General features: G+C 31.4%; 2 pseudogenes; one reads left to right on the forward strand and one right to left on the reverse strand.

Annotated features, from left to right (window-relative positions):
- Positions 1–2,241: 2,241 nt before the first annotated feature.
- On the reverse strand, positions 2,242–3,387 carry LOC118042881 (RNA-binding protein involved in heterochromatin assembly dri1-like; annotated as a pseudogene).
- Positions 3,388–19,240: 15,853 nt separating this feature from the next.
- LOC118042882 (14-3-3-like protein D pseudogene) lies at positions 19,241–19,800 on the forward strand (annotated as a pseudogene).
- Positions 19,801–26,065: the final 6,265 nt, after the last annotated feature.

Below are 26,065 nucleotides of genomic sequence, written 5' to 3' on the forward strand. Positions count from 1 at the left end.
AAAAAACTATAAAAAAAAACTTTGATGTATTTTGAAAAGTCTTTATTTTCTAAATTTTGATTCCTCTAAATAATACATAACTATTTATAAAAAGCTTAAAATTAACCTATGAACCTAATTAGAAAAACCAAAACAAGACAATACTCAAACTCCTAATAATAATAATAATAATAATAAAATAAATTAAAATTGTATAACCTAACTGGGAAATGAATTTTAAATAACTAGAAAAAAATAAATACAATAAAATTGTATTTGATTGATCATGTTATATATGGTCAATTTTGTAAGAAAACCTTGTTAACACGTCTAGACTTTTCTTGAGCTTCATTTTGTCATGGTCCATAATAATAATAATAATAATAAATTAATGAGCTGAATCAGGTTGCCCTGTTTGAGAAGAACTTGTTCTATTAACCTATTTAGAAAAAACCAAAACCAAACAAAACTCTAACTCCTAATTAGGGAAAAACAAATCAAAACTTAATTTCTACCCTAACTAGACAATAATTTAAAAAAAAAACTAGAAAAGATAAATATAATCAAATTGTGTTTGACTAATTGTAGTGAATTATTGTCACATATGGTTGATTTAGTTAGAAAACCTTGTTAACATGCATATAATTTTCCTTGAGTTTTATTTTGTCCATGTTATCCAAAAAAAAAATCCAAACAAAATTCTAACTCCCATTAAGAAAAAAAATAAAATAAAATTATAACCTAACCATGTAATAAATCTTAAAATAACTAGAAAAAAATAAATGCTCATGATCGATCATGGTCAATTATTATCACATCATAATTGATTTTGTTGGAAAACCATTTTGACTCGTCCAGATTTTCACTCGAGTAAAAGAATAGGAGGTACAGGTGTTCCATATCTATAAGGAATTAAATTCAGTGATAGATTGACTAGTCAATTATGGTTTAACTAGTAGCTTTTTTGATATATCTTCTAGTTCCTTTAATGACTCTCATGTGGGTCTTCTTTGAGATTTGTATTATGATTTAATTGGGTTAACTTTGCATTATTTAATTTGATATGGATGAAAAAAAATAAAAATAAATAACACTCCTAGACAGCAAGATCATGTGTACGTCGATCCATGGGGTCATACAAAACATTTTCCAACATATAATACAGGGAAAATATCAAGCATAAAGCTAGCTTAAAAGGAAGACAAGAATCTCTCCTAAAGCCTAATGTCGTAGTGCTAGAGGCATTGATGATTGCATAGCTACTTTTTTTGAAGATCTAAGCGCAGGTCAATGAAGGGAATCCGATGTTTCTTTCTTTCCTTTTTTTTTTTTTTTCCACTAAGTTTATCAAAAGTTTTATGCGACAAGGTTTAAGGTAATCCCGAACTCTTAAAATTCCAAGTTCTATAATTTTGATATCTCTAATTAGCAAACATCCATCATTCGATGCTAATTATAACAAGAAATCTCCTTCTTTTTTTCTTCCATCATGCCGCGAAAAGGAATGAGGGTGTTCATCAATTTTATTTTTATTTTTTTCAAATTGCAAATGGCAGGCGGATGAGCAAACTTGTGCTCGGTGTTCATCCCTCGAGAATTATTACTCCCCTCCGCGATCTTTCAAATGATTTCTTTCTTACTGTATTGCATCTTACTTTTGATTTCCGTTTCAAAGAACTCCTTAGTTAAGTTTGTAGATTATATTTTGGACCATTCCGTACGTGAAACCAGCCAGCTGCATCTATATAGACACATACGTACACATATATATAAGTGGAAAGCGATAGGGATCTATAAAGTTTGATGGCAAATCATTCCAAGTAATAGAAAAGAAATATATAAGCAGGAGAATCATCTTCTTTTAAGAAAACCATGCACAATACAATAAAGAAAGCAGTCTCTAAAACAAAAGGGGAAATGGGCAGTAGATCAATAATGAATATAATATATCAAAAGCCCACAAATACAATGATACTTCCTGCGGGAAGCCTGACAAAATGCCAAGGGTTTATATATAGCTTAAAGCAGTAAACATGGTTTTCAAACCATGTTTCATCACATCAAGACCCTAGCCAGTGCAAAAAGAAATAAAGAAGAAAAGGAAAATAGTGATATTTTTTTAATAATGTAGTCTTTTCTTCGTTGCTGGAGTCCCTGCAAGAAAAAATCATACTATATATTAATTGTGAGAGGCCAAACGCAATTAATATCATTTTGAAAGCCATAAATAAGTTAACGATAACATTAATTTCATACCCGGAAATGGGGAAATTATATCTAGTATGAAGTTGTGTTGCTGAGGTCTCTTTGGGGCATTGCACTTTGAAGCACTCCATTCTGCTAGCAAAGTTATGCTCGTTGCATCCCCACCTGCCCGTGAATAATTACGTACATACGAATAATTAAAACATTAACAATATTGTTTTTTATTACTTTATGAATAGGTTGAGCTTGCATTTTGTTTTATGCACACCTCCAGCTAGAGAAAGAGTGAGATAGATATTTTATAAAGCATCTATCTCCTTTTTGCAGAAAAGAAAGGAAGAAAAAAGCAGTCAAAAAATGAGGAGTTGAATACGAAGAGCTTGTAAGATTCATTGTGTAGAGTAATTAGTGACTGTATTAATACATAAAGCCAGTCTCATTCATATATTTAAGTTTCTTTTGTTTTTCTCAAGGCAAGATCATGCTACGTGCGTCAATTTAATTAATTATCATGTTATATAATTAATAATATGAAAATGTGATACCTAGTGCAAATCCAATCCCCGGATTTCCAACCAGATCGATTGCCGCCTCCAGTGCTGCCCCCAAAACCTCTAGAGCGAGAGAAGTCGGAATCAAAGCCCCCGGATGAATCAGTTTCCTTGTACACTCCGCATTTGAAGCAACTCGAGCGGCTAGCAAAGTTGTGGGCCCCACAGTTTCCGGCGGTGCAGTACCAGTCACCGGGGCGAACATCCGAGCCGGTAAACCCAAATGCTGACCCACCCCGCCCACCAAAACCTCCAAAATCACCTCCGGTCCGGGGGTCCCCACAGCGCTGGCACGAGTCACGCCTCTGAAAGTTGAGGTGTTGGCATGACCTGCAGTTCCAGTCTCCTGGCCTGCTCATCTTTGCTGCATGCATCAAGATAAAAAGGCATTGTTAATGATTATATTACAGCTATATAGAATTAAAAATCATTGCATTAAAATTTAAAACCTACAGGTCAGGTATCAGCAGCCAGCTATATAAGATTAATTAAGGAAATAGCGATGAGAGTTACAAACCTTTGAAATGATTTGAGAAGACTAAGAGCTAACTGAGAGAAGAGTAGCAAAAGGGTCTCAAAGATCTCTCAAGGTAGAAGATCAAAGGCAAATGTTGATGGAAGGATGTGTGGCATGGGGGTGATTATATACATGCTCAGGCCTCAGAAAAAGGGGAATAAATAGAGGAGTGTGCTAGTGTTCACGTACTTTTTCGTGTTGCAAAAACTTCGATAAATGGAAAACAACAAAAATCTAAAGTAGGAAAAGAGATAAAGGGAAAATTCCAGCCACGATTCCGAAGACTGGATTGGATTTTTTTTTTTTTTTCTTTTGTAACTTGGAACATTCACTTTGGCCAGCTATTGCTTTCTTTTAGCTAGGGTTTCTTGACGTGAAATTTGAGAAGTACATGCACAAATAGACACATTCATCATTTGTTGCCCGTACACCATCGCCCATCTAGTTCATATTCATTTTCACATTCAATCATGAGGTAATTAATCTAATCACTATCTTAAGAATTTCATTCACTAATTCGATGAATCAGCATTTAGTTACTAAAATGTTTAATTAGCCTCTATGCAAACTACTTCTACAAAAAGATAAAGTAAAAAAAGTAATAAAGATCCTTTTTTTGTGTGTATTTGATGAAAGAAATATTAATTTTAGTTTGAGAAAATTACTAAAAATATCATAAGGTTAGTTTAAGTATAGAACACTTTACATATTAATTTTCCTTAAATTATACTTTACATCCTTCTCTTATAAGATTAATTTATATTCTATATTTTAATTTTGTTTCCTTTATTCACCGTAAAACAACATTAAAAATGTTATAGATTTATCATTTAGCATGTGTTATGACTCTTTTTCTTAACTCAATTTTCCCCTATAACTAAAAGGAAAAATTATTAAAAACAATGTGTAGTTTGATAGCGGGAACATTTTGTAAGTTAAAGTAATGTTTGTGTTAATTAGGAGGCTTGCATAATCAGGTAGCCACCTCTTCTATTTATATGACTAGGGCAATATAAATGTAATATTGTGTAGTATACTACACAAAATAAATCTATAAAGGAAAAATAAAATATTTTCTATATTACAACACATTCCATAATATTGCATATTAATTTTCATAAATTATGCTTTAATTTATCTATAAAATTAGATGCAATAACTCCAAGGTTTCAAGTTGTAGCTTTTCTCATGCCCAAAAAAACTTTAGCTCCTTTCACCCAATTGTGCAAATCCCGGAAATTCAAGGAAAAAGATTGAAATTAAAATAAACTATCCTTTAAAGAGGAACAAATATTCACCATAATTGACATCTTCTCTACTAAATTGAACCTCTACTACCATCATGCTTTTCAAATTGATCCCACCACCATTATAGTCATAACAAGCACCGTCAAACAAAAAAACCAAACAAAACCTACTTGGCCACCATTATTATAAACATCATAAACAAATAAAACTTCAACAACAATATGACTAACCAATTTTTGTAACAATATTTGTTGAAATAATTTTTGAGCAAATTAAGGCAAAAAAAAAAGGAAATTCAAGGCGGTGGTTATGTATCAAAGGTAAAGGGTGAACGATGGTGGCTTGGATCAAACACAAACAATGGTGGCTAAAAGTTAAGAATGAAAAATGATGGTTGTCGATCGAGAGCGAATGATGGAAACTCAAGGTTGAGGGCGAACGATGATGATTGTAGGTTGCATTGGATATGGTTCCTTGGAAATTGGTGATATATATATTAAATAAAAAAACTAAAACATGTGGGTGTTTCCCTATAACATAAATCTATTGTTCATCCCCTCACGTTTCATTATGGACCTACTGTTTAATTTTTTTTTCTCAATTTCATCCTAAAAAATATTTTTTTGGTGTGATTGCATCCTTTTTGGGCCAAAATCCAAGGGCAATTAAATCAAATTTGTTGGCTACGGATGGAATTGAAAGATAAGGGACCAAAGCACAAAAGATGCCATAAATAGGTGATGGTTTCAAAATTCACATAAAAAATTTAATTTAGTTCTCATGCTTAAAAAAAAATATTTAGTAACTCAATATTGTTTTCAATTCAATTTTGGTGAAAAAGTTCTTTTATGATATTTTTAATCCATGGTTTAAGAGAGGAAAGAGAGTGGTAGCTGAATTCCAGCATAGAGAGAGAAAAATATCATTGATGCTGATTCCAACCACCATAATGGTTGATCTTGTGAGATTAATGTCCCATCTTATGATATTAAATATCTTAATTTACATATGTTTCTTAATTTTTCCTGTTTTATTTTTTGTTATTGTTTATGACTTTTTATTTATTTATTAACACACATTGTTCTCAATTTATTTAATTACATGTATGCATAAACTCTTGATTTTCATTAGAATTCTTTTAACACTACCAGAAAATCAATAAATACAAACGGAAATACCGAGGGAATATTTCCATCGGTAAATTTCCGAGGGATTTTACCGACGGAAAGATTCCCTCGGTATATACCGAGGGAATTACCGTGGGAAAAAAAAAATTTAAACAAAGCAAAAAAAAAGATGATGTGTCATTTTTACCGACGGAATTACTGACGGTAAATCTGTTGGTAAACTGTGAACACTGTTCATCATGTCAATTGCAAAGGGAATTACCGACGGAAAAATTCTGTCAGTATTTTACAGAGAGCTCCAGAACTGTTCATCTTCCAATTGCACTGTTAATTGTTTTACTTTACGGACAAAATCACCGACGGATTGACAATTCGTCGGCGTGTTTTGGCGGTTTTCTGAAAAAATTCAATTGATTTAAAATTTTTATTTAAATATTACAAACGGAATCACCGACGGATTGAAAAATCATTGGTAATTTTTGGCGGTTTCTGAAAAGTTTTTATGAAATTGAAAATTTAAATTAAATATTACCGATGAAATTACCGACGGAATAATTAAAAAATATTAATATTCAATTATCCGTCGGTAACGCGTCCCAATAAAAAACCTGAATCCGCTTATTTCACAAGAGACAAACTTATTATTTCTTTTTCTTCTTCTACTACTTCTTCTTCTTCTTCACTATATGTAAAAAACATCAATAGCTATTTCTTTCTCTTATTTTCTCTCCTCATCTCCTTCTCTTTTCCTCCATGCTCGGGTATGTCTTCTTCTTCTTTCTTCTTTTATCCTCTTAGTTTTTTTTAATTAATATGCTTCACGAATTTTTTTTTCCTTAGCTTCACTTGCAAGTATATTAAGGTAAGATCTTTTCTTTTCTTTTTTTCATGATTTTTTCACTATATTTGTTTTTTATTTAAATTTAATTGATTTTGTTCTTAATAATTGTATAAATGTTGTTGTGAGATTTTTTTTTTCATATGAGATCAATTTTTAGTTGATTTATTATAGGATTTTTAAATTTTTAGCAACTGCAACTTCATTTTTTTCATATGAATTTTTTTAGTTGAATTAATTTTTTTGTTGCAAATTTGTTTGAGTTGATTTTCTTATTCTTTTTTCCAAGTATTTTGAGTATATATTATACAATGTTGATTTATGTTAATTTAATTATTTTATAATTTTATAAAATGAATTTTTTAAAATGTTTTTTAAATAATTACCGACGGAAATTTCCGTCAGTAAATCCGTTGGTAAATCCGTCGGTAATAAAAAAAAATTTACCGACGCATCTATTCCGCCAATAAATCCGTCGGTAATATTATTATCGACGGAATTATCGACGGACAAAAAATTACCGACGAAAGATTCACCGACGGAAAATTTCCGTCGGTGATTTCGTCGGTAAATTAATTACCGATGGAATATGTGTCTTACGCTGACGGAAAAATTCCGTCGGTAAAACTGTTAAATCTTGTAGTGTAACTACAAAAACATGTTGAAAAATTCTGTATATATAATTGTTTTTTGTTAGGAAAAAATATCTTTATTTAAAATGATTTTTGTATTTGATATTATTGTTTTGTACCATTAGACAAGGCAACACCATAAAAACTATATTGATAATGAGACAAAGGGACAAAAAAGGGATTCAAATGGATTTGAATATTTGTTAGTAAACTAAAAGCGTCATACAATAAAAATAATTTAATAAACTACAATATTTATTATAAAAATAAAGGTATTAAGTTATAATTTCATTTAAATAGAAGTACTAGATTTACACCACACCCATTTATAATAATTATTAACATATACTATAAGACCTTGGTATTTCACTATTGCAATAAAAATGCTTTAGCCTTTTACAGTTTGATCCTTAAGATTTACTAAAAAGCCTTGACATATCACTGTAGCAATGTACAATGAAATACTTTGGCCTTTTATAATTTGGACCTTAATGTTTTTATTTTTTATTTTTTCATCATTCAATGTTGGGTTTAATGGATATTAGACTTTATAACTTGTTTTGATTTATTTTTTTTGTAGTTATCCCAATCTTATAACTTGGGTTTGAAAGATTAACACGAGTTGACTCAACTTATTTTTTTTTTTAATTGATTCTTTTCTTAACTTCACGAATTAACATTGTGTTGATTGAGAATTTCAATTTACATTTTTTAATTTGCTTTTTATAGGGGTTATCACAGTCTCATGACTCAAATTGCAAGTTTTGCAGGTTAGCCAAGTTGGTCTAAGTTTTTTTTTTGTTCTTTTTTAATTGAATATTTTTTTCATTTTCATCCTTCAATATTGGGTTGATTGGAAATTAGACTTCAAAATTTATTTCGGTATGGTTTCTATAAAGTTATCTCAGCCTCATGATTGGAGTCACGAGTTTGGTTAGTTAACTTGAGTTGTCTAGGGTGGTTTTTTCGTGTCCTTCTTTTAATTGATTTTTTTTTCTTCCTTCAACATTGGGTTGATTGAGAATTAAGCTTCATAATTAATTTGTTTCAATTTTATTTATATGTGATTATCTTGGTCTCATGACTAAGTTTTCACAGGTTAACTCGATTTATTTTTCTAACTAAATTTGTTTTTCAATTTAATCCTTAAATATTAGATTGATTAAGAAATGGGTTTAATGATTTTTTTTTATTTGCTTTCTACATAATTATTAGGGTCTCATACCCAGGTCAGAAATTAAGTAAGTTAACTTGAGTTGATCCGAGTGAATTTAAATCGAGCCGAGTAAATCCAAAGAGATACACTATATTGTCATCTCAATATTAAAAAAAAAAATCATCTTGATTTTTTTAGTCAACCTATATTTTTATCAGTTGTTCAGGTTGTTTTTAGACCTATAAAGTTGACTATGTCAAATGTGATCAACCTCCATATAATTTAATTTGTTTTCTAGAAAGTATATTAACGACACCTAAATACTTTTTCATGTTAACAAAAATTTAATCGAACAGGCAACATGGCACAAACAATTATATATATAGTTAGATAGATAGAGATGTAGAATTACAAGAGCACAATGATGGGTTATTAATATCCAAGGACAACTATGGAAAGTTGGTATGTAAAATTTTCACGAGCATACTCTATAAGATATTTTTGGTAATTTTTTTTTATTAATATACAAGAGAATTTTTATCTTTTAATATTTCTGATAAGTAATGTTAACTGAGGAGGATGTAAAAAGTAATTTTTAAAGGGTTGATATAAGAAGTTCATGCAGGCTTCTTTTTAGTTTTAGTTTTGAAGAATATATCATTGTGAGATGCATGCCAAGGAGTTCTCTGGTCATGATTACTATATATGCTTTTTTCCAAAGAATTCTTAGGAGAAAGTTGCATGTATGCCTAGCTAGTGGGGAATTTGTAATCAGTCAAACCGAACCAAGTTGAACCAAGTTGAGCTTTAGATGGTCACATTCATTCCATGTAAGTTAGACCAGCGATTCGATCTGGGTCCCATATAAAGCAAACAGAAGATATTGTCAGCCTATAAGCACAACAGCTAGCCCTATTCCAAAAATGTAATTAATTAATCAAGTGAACCACGAACCCTAGAAAGGCCCCTTTGACCACAGCACTGGGGACCCTCAAATCACTAGAGCATGTTTTCAAAGTTTGTATTCGCAGCTAAAATGGCTCGATGGGAGATCTCTCGAACTAGCAAGAAAACCAAAAAAGAATCCTAATTAGCATATCTTGGTAGACATGTAATAAGTATTCTTGGTATTATAAACTTTAGGAAGGCCCACTTCTTATCTCAATTATTTCCATGATGCGTCATGTCTCCATCAGTATTTTACTTCGAGAATCAGCAATTTTTTTGGGGGAGGCGATGGCTTGGTAAATTGTTGTTGCTTTACGAAGTTGAATATTCCCCTTTTTTCTCATACTTCATATTGCTTTCTTTGAATTATGTATATGGAAGATTACTGTCTAACTAGAAGGCAGCTACATGTATTTCCTTGACGTCTCTTCTCTCTGGTTTTTTTTCTTATAATCAGACCTGTCTAACTTGCTCTCCTAGCTCCAACATTTTCACATATATTTAATTTCTTTTTCATTGGGTTTAATTAATCGAACCATATGTATAGAAGGGGTGTTTTGAAAACATATACGTAAAATACTTCCATATTAGAAAAACAAATTAACAAAAAGAGAAAGGCAACTGGTGAGTTTCAATAAAGATAGTTGAAGGCTGGAAATGATGGAATAACAAGTTATCGAGGAGAGGCTTCATTTTGACCACCTTTTGCTTTTCTTTGTTTTTTCCTTTTCTTTTCTGCGGCTGCTCTTCCAATTAAAAACCCCTTTAATCTCTTTATTACCCTCTCAAAAACAACATGCATAGAGTACAACATATCAAAATGCTTAGGATGTCTGTCCTCCATTCTCTTGGAGAAGAGTAAAGGGGAGACGGAGAGGGGCAAACTATAAAGAAGAGCCAACAAGAGCAAAGAGAAATGGTGCTGATTCGATTCTCTACCTTGGGAATCTCACCATGCATGACCACGACCAACTCTTTCCTTTCCTCAATAATAATAATAATATTCTGCCTTTTCTTTCTTTGTCACTAGCTCCCTAAGCTCTCCTCCCTTTCTTTTTCTTTCCTTTGTATAGTTGTGTGCGCGTGTGTTTTGGTAAAAAAGGAAAAGAATATACTACTTTTTCTTTAATTATTTTTTCTTCCCTTTTATTGGATTTCATTTTAGTTGATTTTTGCTCATATTTATTTTCTTTTTAGACATGTAATCAGCACGACTGTGGAGCTAACCAGCTCTTAGAATATATATAAAAACCAAACAATTTTCGATCTTTGCTTATGCTAATTAAAGTTAAATTCTACATTATATTTTCGGCTGTTCCTTTAGATCCACTTATCGGTGGATATAGCAAATGTAGCATGGGAGGTGGTGCTCTTGCTTAATCTTTCAAGAAATTGGTTGACTATAATTTTACACTTTAGTTTCATTATTTTTTTCATTAATGTTGTTTTCTATAAAAAGAAAATAATTATTTGATTTTTTATATGCATAATAAGGAAGAAACACTATATATATATATATATATATATATATACAATACTAAGTTGGAAAACTAATTATATATGAAATCATGAACCTAATAATCAAAGAATTAATTATAACTCACTTTACAAGAAATCACAAAATCTTAACTGACGCGGGACAACATGTAAAAAGAATTAAAGCAAGAAAAAGAAAGAAGCTTTAGAGAAAGAAAGAAGCTAAGAAGAAGAGAAGGAGAGGGGTTGGAGATATGCAAATCTGCATTTTTTCATTAATCATCAAAAGTCCCTTAACATTTAGAGAAGTAGGGTATTTATACTAAAACCCTAACTAGAATAAAGGGTTGGGCTTATAGCCCACTAAATAAAATACTTAACATTAATTAAATCAAGCCCAACAAATAAAACCAAATTAATAAAACCCATCTAAAAGTTCATATAAATTAAACCCAAAACACAAGTTAAAGCCCAATTTCTCAATGGTTTGGACTATCCTCCATCATCTATGATCATACGCGTGCATAAATAATATTTTTGGTTCGGTGTCCCCATCAATTCTCCCGGGGTTGGAAGAACTCGACCCCGTCGAGTATAGGTCAAGACAGCTCCGATAATGCTCTCAATGACAAGGATCAAGCTGTTGTGATGTTCCTCTGATAATCCAACTATAGTCTGAATCTGGTCGTCGAATTCATATACTGGGATTTGCTGAAGTTCACCATCCCTGGTAAAAACAACTTGTGCATTCAAAGTAGCATTAATATGTTCCTTTTGTGCCAAAGATATGGATAATGAGGTAGGGGTATCAAAAGGAGCATCAAGGGTAGGTTGTATTGTATAAATACTGAGGTCTTTCATGTTTAAAATAGAGCTAATATCAAAGTTTAATGGCAATTTAATGACATAATTATTTGATTTAATCATTTGTAACACTTTGAATGGTCTAGCATTACTTACTTGCAATTTATGATCGGTTTTCAAAGGACACCGTTTAGATCTAATCTGTATCATGAAATAATCTCCAACATTAAGTGCATCATGATATTTAAGAAAATCAGCTCGAAATTTGTATTGTTCATTACTTGCTTGAATTTGTTTCATGATCTCAATATGCAAATTATGAACTCTACCTTGTAAAGACTCAGCTAACTTAGACATCCTATCATGAGGAGATATGGGAAGGTGATCTATCGGCTCCTCAAGTTTGTAACTATGAACACTAAATGATTGAGGGTGTGGAATGAGACAAACATTGTTTGAAACTTGTGTAGATATGGTATGGACACAATCAAGTAAACTAGGATTATCTTCATCTTCCTCATAACGTGCATGTGGTAAGGGGTCAAGAAGCTCAACATGTTGCTCTAAACTTATGATGTGCTGGACACCAAGCATGTGGGGTGAGGAATCAGATAATTCAGGAGGACTAATATCATGAGACTCTTCTAAGACCATACTTATCTCTATAGGTGATTCCACTGAAGAGTTCCTTAAAATTTCCTCTACCATTAAAACAGACATATCAGATTCTTCTTTAACCTCAACCTCAAGCTCATGTGGGCTCATTGTGTTAAGTTCCTCTTCTTGCACATCCTCGTCATCTAGGTCACTAAAATCCTCAAGATTAGGCTCATACACTTCAACACTACAATATTCCTCTTTACATAGATCCTTATATTTTTCGATGACTAAAGGTTTAGAGGTACAATCTAAAGAGATATGACCAAAACCTAGACAATTAGTACACTTAACCATAGAACTCACTTTAGACACTTCATTAACAACTCGTTTGCCTTTATCTTTCTTGTAAGGTTGTGAGTTACTAGGATTAGGTCTGTGGGGTGAAGCAACTAACAAAGAATCACTACTTCTGAATTGGGACCTAATAGGGATACTATAAGAGTCCTGGCGATTTTTCCACTGATTCTTTGTGACCAACTTGTAGTCTTTAGTTAAGGTATAAGCTTGGTCAAGGGTAGATACACCTTGAAATACAACTTCTCTTCTAAGATCATCATTTAAGCCTCTACAAAATCTACGCAAAGTCATGGCTTCATTCTCTCTTATGGCACATCTAATCATGTAATCATTAAATTGCGTTATATACTCATTGATAGACTTATTCCCTTGTCTTAGATTGTTCCATTGGTCTAAGAGTTTATTCCTATAAGACTGGGGTAGGTACTTTTCCTGAAGTTTTTGTTTCATTTTGATCCAATCAGTTATAGGAGGTTTACCTATCTCTAAACAATCCTCAACATCTCTCCAATAAATTTTGGCTTTATCAATGAGTTTCATCTCAGCAAATCTAACTTTCCTATTATCAGACAAGTTATGCCACTCAAAGAATCTATCCATATCACGAATCCACATATCAAATATCCAAGGGTCATGACGACCGTCAAAAGTGGGGGCTTCTATTTTGTTAGGACTTAAGATTCGCTCATCAAAGTCATCGTGTTTAGAGTAACCTAAATGATAATCATACTGGTGGTGCTCAGAGTGAACTTGTCCATAATGATTGTTCTTGTGATATTCATTAGTCTTTGAGTGCTTTATTCGAAAACTCTCTTGGGGCTCAATTCTTCTAAACATGTTGATCACCTAAGTTTGCAATTCCCTTTAAATGGTCGTAAGAGTATAACTAAAGGTTGAGTCTACAGTAAGTGTAAACTTAAGCTTGAACACTAGATGATCATGACACAAATGCATGCAACACTAACTTAGAAATGAAATTGAGATCACAAGTGGTTCTTGCAAGCGAAGTCACAATACAAAAATAAAGCTAATTTAACTTCTTTTTTTTTTCTTCAAATGTGGAGATTAATCAAGAACAAATTACACTAATAAAATTGTAAGCATGTAATACTAGAATTTTTTTTTTTTTTTTTTTGTAAATGATTAATCAAACACGATGTCACAAGCGAGAACTTATAATTATCAAATAGAACAAGATATTAGCTATCACTAATGAAAGAGGTTGATGAACATAATTAACAAATAAAAATATTGATGAGGATTTTTTTTTTTTTTTTTTTGGGATTTTTTTTTTGGCACAAAAAGAAATATTAATGATAATTTCGAATACTAAGTGCAATACCAAAGAAGTAAAATCAACAAACCAAAGAGTAGAGTAATTTACCGACCAAGATTTAGTTATGGAATTTATCGCGGATGGACCGTAGATTATGCAGCAACTGATGTGGTAATAATTGATGACATGGCGATTCTGCTGACGTGGCGAACAGTGGTGTAGCTGTCTGAACTGCTGATGTGGTTCCGGATTGATGACGTGGCGGATGACGTGGCCCCATAAAGTTGACGTGGCAGGGTTAATTAATTTCGCCTCAACTCTCTTCTTCTGTGCAACTCTTTTGTTCTGTGTTGCAATTGCTTTGTTGAGTTTCCTTTGTTGCTATTGCTGGCGGCGCGACGTGATTGCTGAAGGCGAGGATAGTTGTAGTCTGTTGAAGGTGGTGGTTGCCGCCGGCCGGTTCTACTGCTCTGTCTGTGGCTGACGGTTGAGGGCGACGACACTGGGGCGGTGGCAGATGAAGATCTGTTGATGGCGCGGAGAGGATGAAACTGGTTGAGGCGCTGCCACCGACGAGGATTTACTGATGCTGGCGTGGGCGACCTGTTGTGGCTGCTGAAGGTGATGGCACTGTGGTCGGTCGCTGGCGCTGAAGAGGACGACACCGGCTGAGGCGCTGCCTGTGCTGCTGTGGTTCTGTGGAGGTGCTGCTGGCGTAGGGAGCGGCCTTCTGTAGGAGAATCTGCCGTCGTGGGTCTTGGTGTGACCGACGTTGAGGCAGAGTTTCCGATCGGCGTTGATGCACACAGTTTCGATGATGAACAGTGATTTTGAACAGTGAACAGTGATTTTGAACAGTGAACAGTGGGTTTCTGAACAGGGAACCTCTTTTTTTTTTTGAACAGTACGTTTTTCCTTCTTTTTTTTTCAGATTAATCTAGGGTTAATCATAACACATAGATCGATTAATTGTAAGAACAATTAAAAGCCGTGCTCTGATACCAAATTTGACGCGGGACAACACGTAAAAAGAATTAAAGCAAGAAAAGAAAGAAGCTTTAGAGAAAGAAATAAGCTAAGAAGAAGAGAAGGAGAGGGGTTGGAGATATGCAAATCTGCATTTTTTCATTAATCATCAAAAGTCCCTTAACATTTAGAGAAGTAGGGTATTTATACTAAAACCCTAACTAGAATAAAGGGTTGGGCTTATAGCCCACTAAATAAAATACTTAACATTAATTAAATCAAGCCCAACAAATAAAACCAAATTAATAAAACCCATCTAAAAGTTCATATAAATTAAACCCAAAACACAAGTTAAAGCCCAATTTCTCAATGGTTTGGACTATCCTCCATCATCTATGATCATACGCGTGCATAAATAATATTTTTGGTTCGGTGTCCCCATCATTAACACTCCTTCTTAAGTGGATGCATAAATATTATACATGCCCAACTTATTTTAAAACTTTAATAACACTCGACTTGAAATTACTTTGATTATAATATAGATCAATTGATCAACTCGATTCTGGTCTGATGTTTGGTTTGATAGGTCTCCATTGAAAGTCATTTACCCACGACTCTACATTCTTTCCACTAAATCGAATGCCACAATTGCTGATATGAAAAATTGAGAGCAAGGAGAATGGAAGTGGGAGTTAGCTTGGAGGAGACAATTGTTCCTCTTTGAAACTGAGCAGGTCTTCTGCCTTCTCTCATCTCTAGAAAGCTTTCAGCTAAAGGCAACAACTTCAGATAAGAACGTTTAGTCTTCTTCAACAGATGAAGGTTAAACAATTAAAACTTGTTCTTTACTTATTGATAGAATTGTGAATCCAGGGCTTAGAACTTTTAAGGCTTCGATATGGCAAAAAAGGGTCTCTCCTAAGGTTCAATCTTTTCTTTAGCTAGCTGTTTAGAATAGACTATGCACTAAGGATTTTTTACTTTTTCATAATATAATCCTAGTTGATCAAGCCTTTTGTATCTTTTGTGAAAATGAGATTGAGACTTCAAATCATCTTCTCCTCCATTATAGACCAGTGTGGAAATTATGAATGAAATTCTTGGATTGGTGGGGTATTAGTGGTTGCCTTCCCTGCTGTGTGGATGATCTTTTACATCAATGGCCCAACCTAGTGTTTGAAAAATTCCAGCGTAAGACATGGTCTATGTTTTCTTGTTGTGTTAGCTGGAGTATATGGCTTATGAGGAATAAAGTAATCTTCAATGATGGAACTGCGACCTTCGAAGACAGTTTCTCCTTAATTCTTTATCGCCTCTCAAATTGGCTCAAGTTTACAGATAAGTTCTTCATGGCTACTAGCACTACTTTAATTACAGGACCTAAAGGTATTATAGATTAGTCTAACACCAAATCAAGGCTTAAAGCATGACGTATTAGCTTCTTCAATCTTGATGTTCTTTTTTGGTTATGTATCTATTGACTTTCTTTTCCTTTCTTTTTGTGTTCGCTTTTTATTTTTGTGATTCTCTTTTCTTTTCTTTTATGCTTTTCTTTCATGTATCTTATTTTTGGCTACCTTCTGGTTAGCCCTTTCAATATATCGACTTATTCCAAAAATAAAAATAAAATTGATCATCAAATCTGATGATAGACAACTTCAAAATTTGTTTTATTCAACTTCTTCTTATAATATATACATGTTTTGTACATGCTTGTTGTTCTATTATCACAATATATCCAAATCAATTATGTCAATGAATAACTCAAATCTTGTAATAAAAGTCTTAATCACAACGCTTCACAATGTCCAAAAGTCATCTTTTAATTCAATTTTTATACTTGAGTGAGCAATAACACCATATTTCATACTTCTCCTGTAACAAAATTACTATTTGTGAAGTAAACCACTATCATTTACCACTTTAGCATAGTCAATATTAGTATATGCATCCATGCTTTTACAATCTGTATTTTTAGTGAACAAAATTTTCTTTTTAGGTGCAACCTTTAGATATCGCAACACACATATAATTGCATTCATATATTACTCTCCCAAATTATGCATAAAGTGACTAACAATACTCAATGCACAAGTCAAATTTGATCTCGTGTGAGTTAAGTACATTAATCTCCTTACAAGTTTGGGGTATCTTTCTTTATCAGCCAGTATCATATTGGACTCAACATATAACTTCAAACCTTTTTTGACTAGTGTTTCAATTGGTTCACATGCTAATATATTAGTATTTTGTAAAAGATCTCAAGTATATTTTCTTTTTAGATATATAAAGAGGTTTTTTTATGAGATCCAAACATTTCGATTATAAGAAAACATTCCAAAGGACCTAGATCTTTCATGTTAATATATATCAACAAGTAATCTTATAGGGCTTTCCTTTATTCATTATCATTTTCCATAACCACCATATCATTTATATATATAGAAAAGCTATCATAAAATCTTATGAACCTTTCAAACTATGCTCTGATAAATTGTTTCAATATATACAATGATATCATGCATCCAAGTCGAAGATCTATGTTAACTTTTTTGAATAATTTACCATACAAAATCGCATTCTTCACATTGAATTATTGTAATGACCAATTTAAATTTGCAAATAAAGATAATAAGACTCGAATTGTGTTAATTTTGGCTGCATATACAATTTACTCAATGTGATCGATCCTATAAGTTTGAGAGTTACCTTGTTCCACCAATCTTACTCTAAAGCATTCAATTATGCCATTGAGCTTGTACTTTATTGTCCAAATCCAATGACATCCAATTGGTTTTTTTCTTGTTTGAGGACAAATTAGTCTATACATTCCATTTTTTTGTAAGGATTTTATCCTTTCGTTCATAAATGCTTTCCACCTTGGATCAACTAAGGCTTCTTATACATTATTAGGAATGAATACAATAGATAATTGAATTAAGAATAAAAGATTTAATTATAAAAAATATTGTTTAGACACATAATAACTAATAAAATATTTGAATTTACTAAAACATTAGGGCTCATATGTGGGTTTAGGAATACCTCTAATGTGACAATTTGGTAATTTTTGAATTGATTCAAATACCAAGTCAGTGACATCTTTAACAAATGATTAGTTTGGTATGTCAATTGTAAAAGACTCTAACTTGAACAAAGCATTTGTTGTAGTTATATCTTTAGTGTTTAGGTGTTCATCACCACTTTAGTCCAAGATTATATCATTCAAATTCAATTCACTTTTTCTTATTATCCTTCTAGCTTGTGAATTGTTACTCCTAGAATCCAAGTTTATGTCTGAAATATCATAATTAGAACAAGTATTTTGATAAATAGTTCTATGTGCTTTCAAATATTGTTGAAGTTCAAAACTATGATATTCTCCCACATTATAACTATAGAAAACCTAAACTTGTGCCTTGTACTAAGACTCAACTATTTTATGAAACTATTAAAATAACATGTTCACTTCACTTTTAGATTTCATCAGGCTCACTCGAGCCATCTTGGTATAGTCATCAAAATGGTAACATTATATTTCATTAATAATGGTAACAAACTAATGTGATCCACTCCAAGTTATAGTGACTTTAGATGGACCTCATATATCATAATGTATAATTATAAATAGATATAGGTTTTTAGTCGAACTTTCTAGAAATGAAGCACAGTGACTCTTTGTTAGTTCACAAACATCAAATTGAAAACTAAAAACATCAAATGTTTTTCAAATAAACCTGGAAACAATTTGTTTAAATAACCAAAACAAACCATGTCCCATATGACAATGACATAACCATTAACTCATCATCTTCTTCCCCTCAAAGTATTTAAGTTTGATAGAACTTTTTGAAGTTTTTGACATTGTCTTGTATTTTTAGTAAAAGCTTTGCTATATTTTTTATTTTTTTAGACATCATGTTCATATATGTTTTAGGTTATGTATCAAGCTGCTTATGCTTATTTTTCATGCTCTAAAAACTTGAAGCAAGACTAGGTATATTTGTTGAGATTTGTTTATTTAATGCACATAGATTTAAAGTTAATTTTTTGGCTAATAGGTTCTTGATTTCCTATATAATTAGTTTTCTAAATTATCTTATCTAGTATTGTATAAATATTTTTGCTTATTTATTCTCTAAATAAGAATATCAGAAGAGTACTTTTATTCCTATTGAAACATGGTATGAAGAGTATTTTATTCCTATTGAAAAACATGGTATTAAAGCTATGTTTTAAATCCTTAAACTTTTTAGTATTTTCTTCTTCTAATTATTTTCTAATCGCCCCCTCCTTTTTAAAAACTTTGATTCCCTGGAAGGAAAAAAAACACATTTAATTAATCTTACTATCTTTGATAAATTAAAAGAAACATATTGTGTTTGTGTGTGATTTTCTAGAAAAAAAAAATAGTAATATCTGAAAAAACTCACACCTTTTTGGGTAATAATTTTAAGATCTATATATTTAATTTTATTGACATGTTCATGACACAAGGTTCTATAATCTAAACAATGGATTTTCGATTTGGAGTAACCTAACTGGTGTTTTTTGGCTATGAATAGTCACCATAATTTTGTGATTCACACAAAGTGGGGAAAAACTATATATATTGTGATTGATTGGAATATCCCAAATCTAAACAATAATGAGAAATTCATCTATGTTTCCAAGCTTTCCGATCAAGCAAAACACAATAAAAAAGTGGTGGATATAATGAAGAAAGTGGTGAAACTTGATATTGAATAATTACAGGGGAAAGACACTTACTTTTTATAGGGTACAAGAATATGATTGAAGGAGGGAATCATGGATGATATTGTCATCAATTGAGTAGAAAAAAGGAGTCAAAAGGGAATGAAACCAATATAAAGAGGATTAAAGAGTATATGAAGAAGATGGAAGTAAAGTTACCTGAAACTTGTAATGATATTATGATTATGGTTGATAAGAATCTTATTCCATCATCTATAACTAAGAAATCCTTTGTTTTTTACTATAAGATGAAAGATAATTATTACATGTATCTAGTAGAATTTAAAAATGATGATGAGAGGAAAAATATAGTTTCTCAATCACTCAAGACATATGAGACTATAACAACAATTGCAAATTGAACTAGACCTAATCAGTATAAGAACAATAATGGTGTTGACAAGTCTACTTATAAATGCTATCATTGCAATTAGATGAGACATACAAAAAGTTAGTGTTTTGAGCTTTTGGGACATCCAAAATGGTGAGATCATACTCATGACTCATAAAAATAAAAAAATTCAAGAAGACCTCAACCACAACAATTATTAAAACAAAAACAAAAGATGCTACTGAAAAAACCTCAGCATTTATAGTAGTTACAAATAACGCTGACAAGGTTTCAAATATTTCTACACTTATTTCTATTATTGCATGGATAATTGATTGTAGTACTACCTATCATAAGACATTTGATTTTACTGTTTCATCTCTAAATTCATCCTCATAAAAATTTATTTTTACTACCAATAATACTTGATCCCTAGTCATTAGAAAATGTTATTTGATCCTTACTAATAATTTGAATTTAGATTATATTATTGTTGTTATTTCATTATTAGATTATAACATGTTATCAATTTCTCAAATAACCTCAGCTTTATCTTTTTTGATAAATTTCTGACGTGTGTTTAAGAACATCCAAATTAGACAACCGATTGGTTATGAAGTCCTATCCAAGGACAAAAGTAATCTACATCTATAATCCTAGAAAGAAATTTATACAACAGCATCAAGTGCTTTTACAAAAAAAAAAAAAAACAATTATAAAGGAAAAAACAATTATAAGGGAAATTAATCATAATATTATATAATTTGATCGAAATTGCACTTGTTTGTTATGTTTTAAAAAATTATAATTTACATCCTGAGTCAACAAAAAATTTTAAATCTAACAAAATAACCAAATTACCCCTCATATATGTTAAATTAAAAAATCAACCAAACAAAACATATATCATTCTCTTTTCATGTGAAGATTTCTCTATCTTTGGCACACCATTTTCTCTCATACCCAACTTTAAGCATCCAAGGCATGTTGTGAATCAAAAAAACCCCAACAAATTTTCTTCATTTGCATAAGCGAAATCAGTTAGATACTGACTGATTCTGGATTTAGAAAAGAACTAGTCCTCCTTGTTGAAGATTAGGAAGAAGAACCTTAACTTAGGAAAAACCCCACATTAGGTAGCAATAGAATTCCAAACCCACTCAGCCATCATCATCCTTGCGAGCCTCCACTTGATTTCCTCTTCTTTAATAATTGTAGTTCCATGAAAGTAGCTGGTATCTCTATCCCCAAACTGGATCCATTTCGCCCTTGATTTCTGAAACCAATGGAGCCCTAGCCACCACACTCTAACCCAAAAAAAAAAAAAAAACAATCTGAAGATGAACAACGTCGTGATGAAGTTCTCCAGTTTACCTCAAACCTTCAACTCTACTACTCTTCTCTTTTAAGGGCTTTAGATGCCTCTTCAGTATCAATCCTAAGCTAGCAGGTCAAACAACTTTGAGTGATAAGGTGATGAAGTAATCGACATCTTTCAACCCCTTGTTCTTTCATCTTAGATCAGGTGTTCAGTATTATGAGCAAAGCTCTGGCTCCCGATTGGCTTTCCACTCAAAAAATAGTTGAGATATCAAGAGATGGCCACGTAGCTGATGTTCTTTGGCAAAGTCCAGCAACCTGAACACAGGAAGCACTGGTAAGTTGGGAATGGATATCATATGGAATAGACTTTGCATCATCTACTCATCAAGAATTACTAGCATGAAGACAAAGGACGACATAACTTACAAAATGCATCGTAAAGAGGTTTAATCCGGAGCTCTCAAGAGCTCGTTCTGCCTCAGCTGTCAGGGCTGACAACAGTCCTCGAACGGAATAGACTATGATGAACCAGGAAAGTCCCTCTGACCAGAGAAAAGCACTTCCTCAGAGTCCCTGAGATCCAAGAGATCTAGAACCTAGCTCACTCCCTTTAGAGGCTTCTGTCTCCGAAGAATTGGCTTCAGCAGTAAGTGTTGCAAACTGTTTCATAAAAAGCAGACAAGTCTAGATAAAATTAATGAAGTAAATCAAAACAAGGGTGCTGTGTAGTACAAATATTAGAAGGGAGGGAGAAGGGATTGTAGGAATCAGAGGGGTGACATGCAACTCATTTGCTGATATATCAGAAAGGAGCAGTTACATGACAAGATTGCAACGTAAATTCTTCTCACATCACTGCAAACAACAGGATCAACATAACGGGATTAATATCTTAGGATTGAAATTTGATAAGAATTCATAAGATAAGATGTCTAATAATGATTTGTCGGCAAAAACATATTTTATGCTTCTAACTTAAATTCAATGTATCTCGTTAGTAAAACACATTTGATCCTATAGCCTCAAGGTATAAAACCAATAATCTTTGTCTTTATTTAATAATCAGTAACATATATTGTAACCCAAGTACATCTTTTGTCTTTGCTGACCAACACTTACCATGGTGAAAAACAAAAACCCAATCCGTTTAGCCCTGACCGAAACAGAGTGAAATAAAAACAGGGACCAGAGGCATCTTCTCCCACTTTTACACCATGCACAAAAAAATGCACCTTTCTTCATCTTTGTATACTTTTAATTCACTCCATGCACTTTTCACACTCATTGTGCGTGTTTTTTCATTTACAATGCTGAAATGGCATGAGATAGGAGAAAGGAGAGGACGAAAAGCCACTAAGAACACAAACTCTGATTTTGAGGTATGTAATATCTTTAAGAAAATATCAATGAGACAAACCTCATGAAACCTCAAAATATCTCTAGAAGTGGCTAGAGTGGGCTGCAAGTGCCACTCAAAGGTGCATCCACTCGCCTTTCATGTCGAATACATGCATTAGACATACAAAAAATAATGAAGATTCATTTGGGCTTCAACCCAAACAATTATTTTTTTTATTATTGTTTGAGTTTTGACCCAATCAACCACTCACTTTCTCTCCTTCCCCACTTCAACTTTTTTTTTTCTTCTCACATATTCTCTCTCCTCCTTTCTCACATGACTTCTACTCCTCTCTTCTTCTTTTTTTTTTTTTTCCATCAATAGTGTCCATTATGCACACATCGAAATATTTTTTCACTGCACCGCCCACACATAATATTTTTTATGACCAATTGACATATTTTGTACAAGTATACACTTTTTCTAACCAATGGGTTGATAGTGAAAACATGAATCACTTTCCATACAAATCAACAACATACTTTCTCAACCAATGATTATTTGTAGCTAACATATTATTGACATCCATCAACCTCTTCACCACAAATATTGTAGGCACTACAACCAATAATGAGCATCAATGTTTTTACCAAATCGTGAAACCATCTACATCTTGAGTTGAACATGATCAATGTTTATAAAAAACTTGGGTTATTAGGTAAAAACAAGGGATAATTGTCACAGCTTACTATATTTTCTCTCAATTCTCTCGCACATTATTTCTCTCATAAACACATTGATTTAAGTATTGAAGAGTCTTTCATTCCATGATGGACTTATTTTTTCAATAACAATCAAGCCAATAACCAAGCCCATAATCAAGCCCATATGTCTTGACCTTGACATAAGCTCACATATCTTGATCCAAGATCGCAGCTAGTAGAAAACCTAATATTTTTGTGAAGTTTTTTCATAATTTCATGAAGTTAGAAATTAAAATCCAATAAATAATTACATACAATTTATTAAATTTTTGGGTTTAAATTTTAGATCGTAGGAAAATTTATTAGATTTTTTTTAATCTATCAAGTCAAAGTGAAGATGCATCTTTTCTAAAGAAAACTTTGTTTTAATTAATGAGTTTATACGAAGATGTTTTTGTAGATGTTTTTGTAGTTTAATAAAAAAATCATACTGTTTAACGAAATAGATAATTCTTAATATACTATTTTTAGGTTTGTCTATGAGAAATCATCATTCTCTTTTAGGTTTCTTCTTGCTGGGGTTTAGCTATAAGGAACCATCATTTCCTTTTAGTTTTTTATAATTTAATTATAATTGGTAAGGTGTCTCAAATGAACATATACATATTTTATTGTTTGTATCTATAAAGCAATGAAACAGCTAACCTCCTAAATAAACTGACTTGTCTAAATATAGCTCAAATATCTCAAGAACTACTCTTATTGGCCCAACAACAAGCCTAGCTCTGTCATGAAAGTGCGCTATAAATAATGGGATCCTATTGATAATAGGAGTTTATTTTGTTGCTCAACTTTTAATATTTTCTTAATTGAATACCAATTGCTTCTAATATGTTGTTTTGGTATAACTGCTCGATAAAATTTATGATTATAAAGCTATAACTGATGATATTTTAAAAGTTATATTTTAAGTCAATAGCTAATATATTATATTATTAATCCATATCTAAAAAAATCAACAATTATGTTCAACTTTTTATCTACAACTTTCTATCTTGTAAAACTACTAATGATATAAATTAAATAGAACAAATCATATCATTTTTCCACAGAGATACATTAATGTAATTATTCTTTTAGTTAGGATTAACATTGATATTGGTTTTAAATGAATTTTTCAATTAACCTTTTTTATGCAAGTCTCAAATTTAAATATAATTAATCTAACTTGTTGCATATTGAGATATATTAATTATCTTGTTATAAAAAGGTAAATCAAAATTGATCCAAGAAGCCAAAAATTTAGCAATACAAGTAGAAGATGATATTTTTTATATAAATGTTATTTTTCATTTCTATGGTAATAATTGGGTGATTATTATGATTAATTTAATTTAAAAAATAATTATTATTAGGTTTCTTCTAGCTGGGGTTTAGCTATAAGGAACTATCATCTCCTTTTAGTTTTTTTTATAATTTAATTATAATTGGTAAGGTGTCTCAAATGAACCTATAGGTATTTTACTATTTGCATCTATAAAACAATGAAACAACTAACCTTCTTAATAAACTAACTTGTTTAAGGTTCTGTTTGTTTACTGAAAAGTAGTTTTTTTTTTTTTAAAAGTGAATTCCGGGAAAAGTGAATTTCAAGAAAGTATTTTTCGATGTTTGGTAGTGTAATGGAAAATAAGTTGGAAAACACTTTCTAGTATTTGGTTATGTCATGGAAAATAAGTTAGAAAAATAACTTATTAATATTTTATTTTTCTCAAGTTTATTAAAATAATGAGGAACAAATCTTACAAATTAAAAAGTTAAATGAGAATGAAATTGAAAAAAAAATATAATTTCATAAATTATCTCAAATAAAATAAATAATAATCAAAATAATAGAGATCAAATCTAAAAAATAAAAAAAAAATAAAAGATGAAGAAATTAAAATAATAATAATCAACATTTCATAAATTATTTCAAATAAAATAAGTAACAATTAAAAGAATGAGGATCAAATTTGATAGATAAAAAATTTCAATAAAACAATGATAAGAAAAAAGCAAATAACAATTATAAAAATAAGGACCAAAGTTAATATAAAAATAAAATTTTAAGAAGTGAAATTGAAAAATAAATATTCAAAACAAAATATATATAGCAATTAAAAGTTTGAGGATCAAATTTGATATAATCAGCAAATAATGACATTTATAAATTTTTCACAACTTCCAGAAAGTGTTTTTCCCCTAAATTTTCCAGGAAAACACTTTCCTGAAAACCAAGCCAAATTTTTCTTTTACTGGAAAGTGTTTTCCATTGACCAACTTTTCTAATGGCAAACAAACACAAGAAAGTTTGAAAAGTGATTTCCCGGAAACCACTTTACGGAAAACAAACACAACTAAAAGGAAAACACTTTCCTCAAAACCAAGCCAAATTTTTCTTTGACTAGAAAGTGTTTTTCGTTGATCGGAAAATGTTTTTCGTTGACCAACTTTCCCAATAACAAACAAACACAGGAAAGTTTGGAAAATAGTTTCCCAAAAACTAATTTTCGGGAAACAAACATGACCTAAATATAGCTCAAATATCTCAAGAGCTACTCCTATGAGCCCAACAACAAGCCTAGCTCTGTCATGAGAGTGCGCTATAAATAATGGGATGCTATTGATAATAGGAGTTTATTTTGTTGCTCAACTTTTAATATTTTCTTAATTGAATGTCAATTGTTTCTAATATGTTGTTTTGGTATAACTGCTCGATAAAATTTATGGTTTTAAAGCTATAACTGATGATATTTTATGAGTTATATTTTGAGTCGTTAGCTAATATATTATATCATTAATCCGTATCTAAAAAAGTCAACAATTATGTTCAACTTTTTATCTACAACTTTCTATCTAGTAAAACTACTAATGATATAAATTAAATA

This window comes from Populus alba, chromosome 3 (assembly GCF_005239225.2).
Source record: "Populus alba chromosome 3, ASM523922v2, whole genome shotgun sequence".
NCBI lineage: Eukaryota > Viridiplantae > Streptophyta > Magnoliopsida > Malpighiales > Salicaceae > Populus > Populus alba.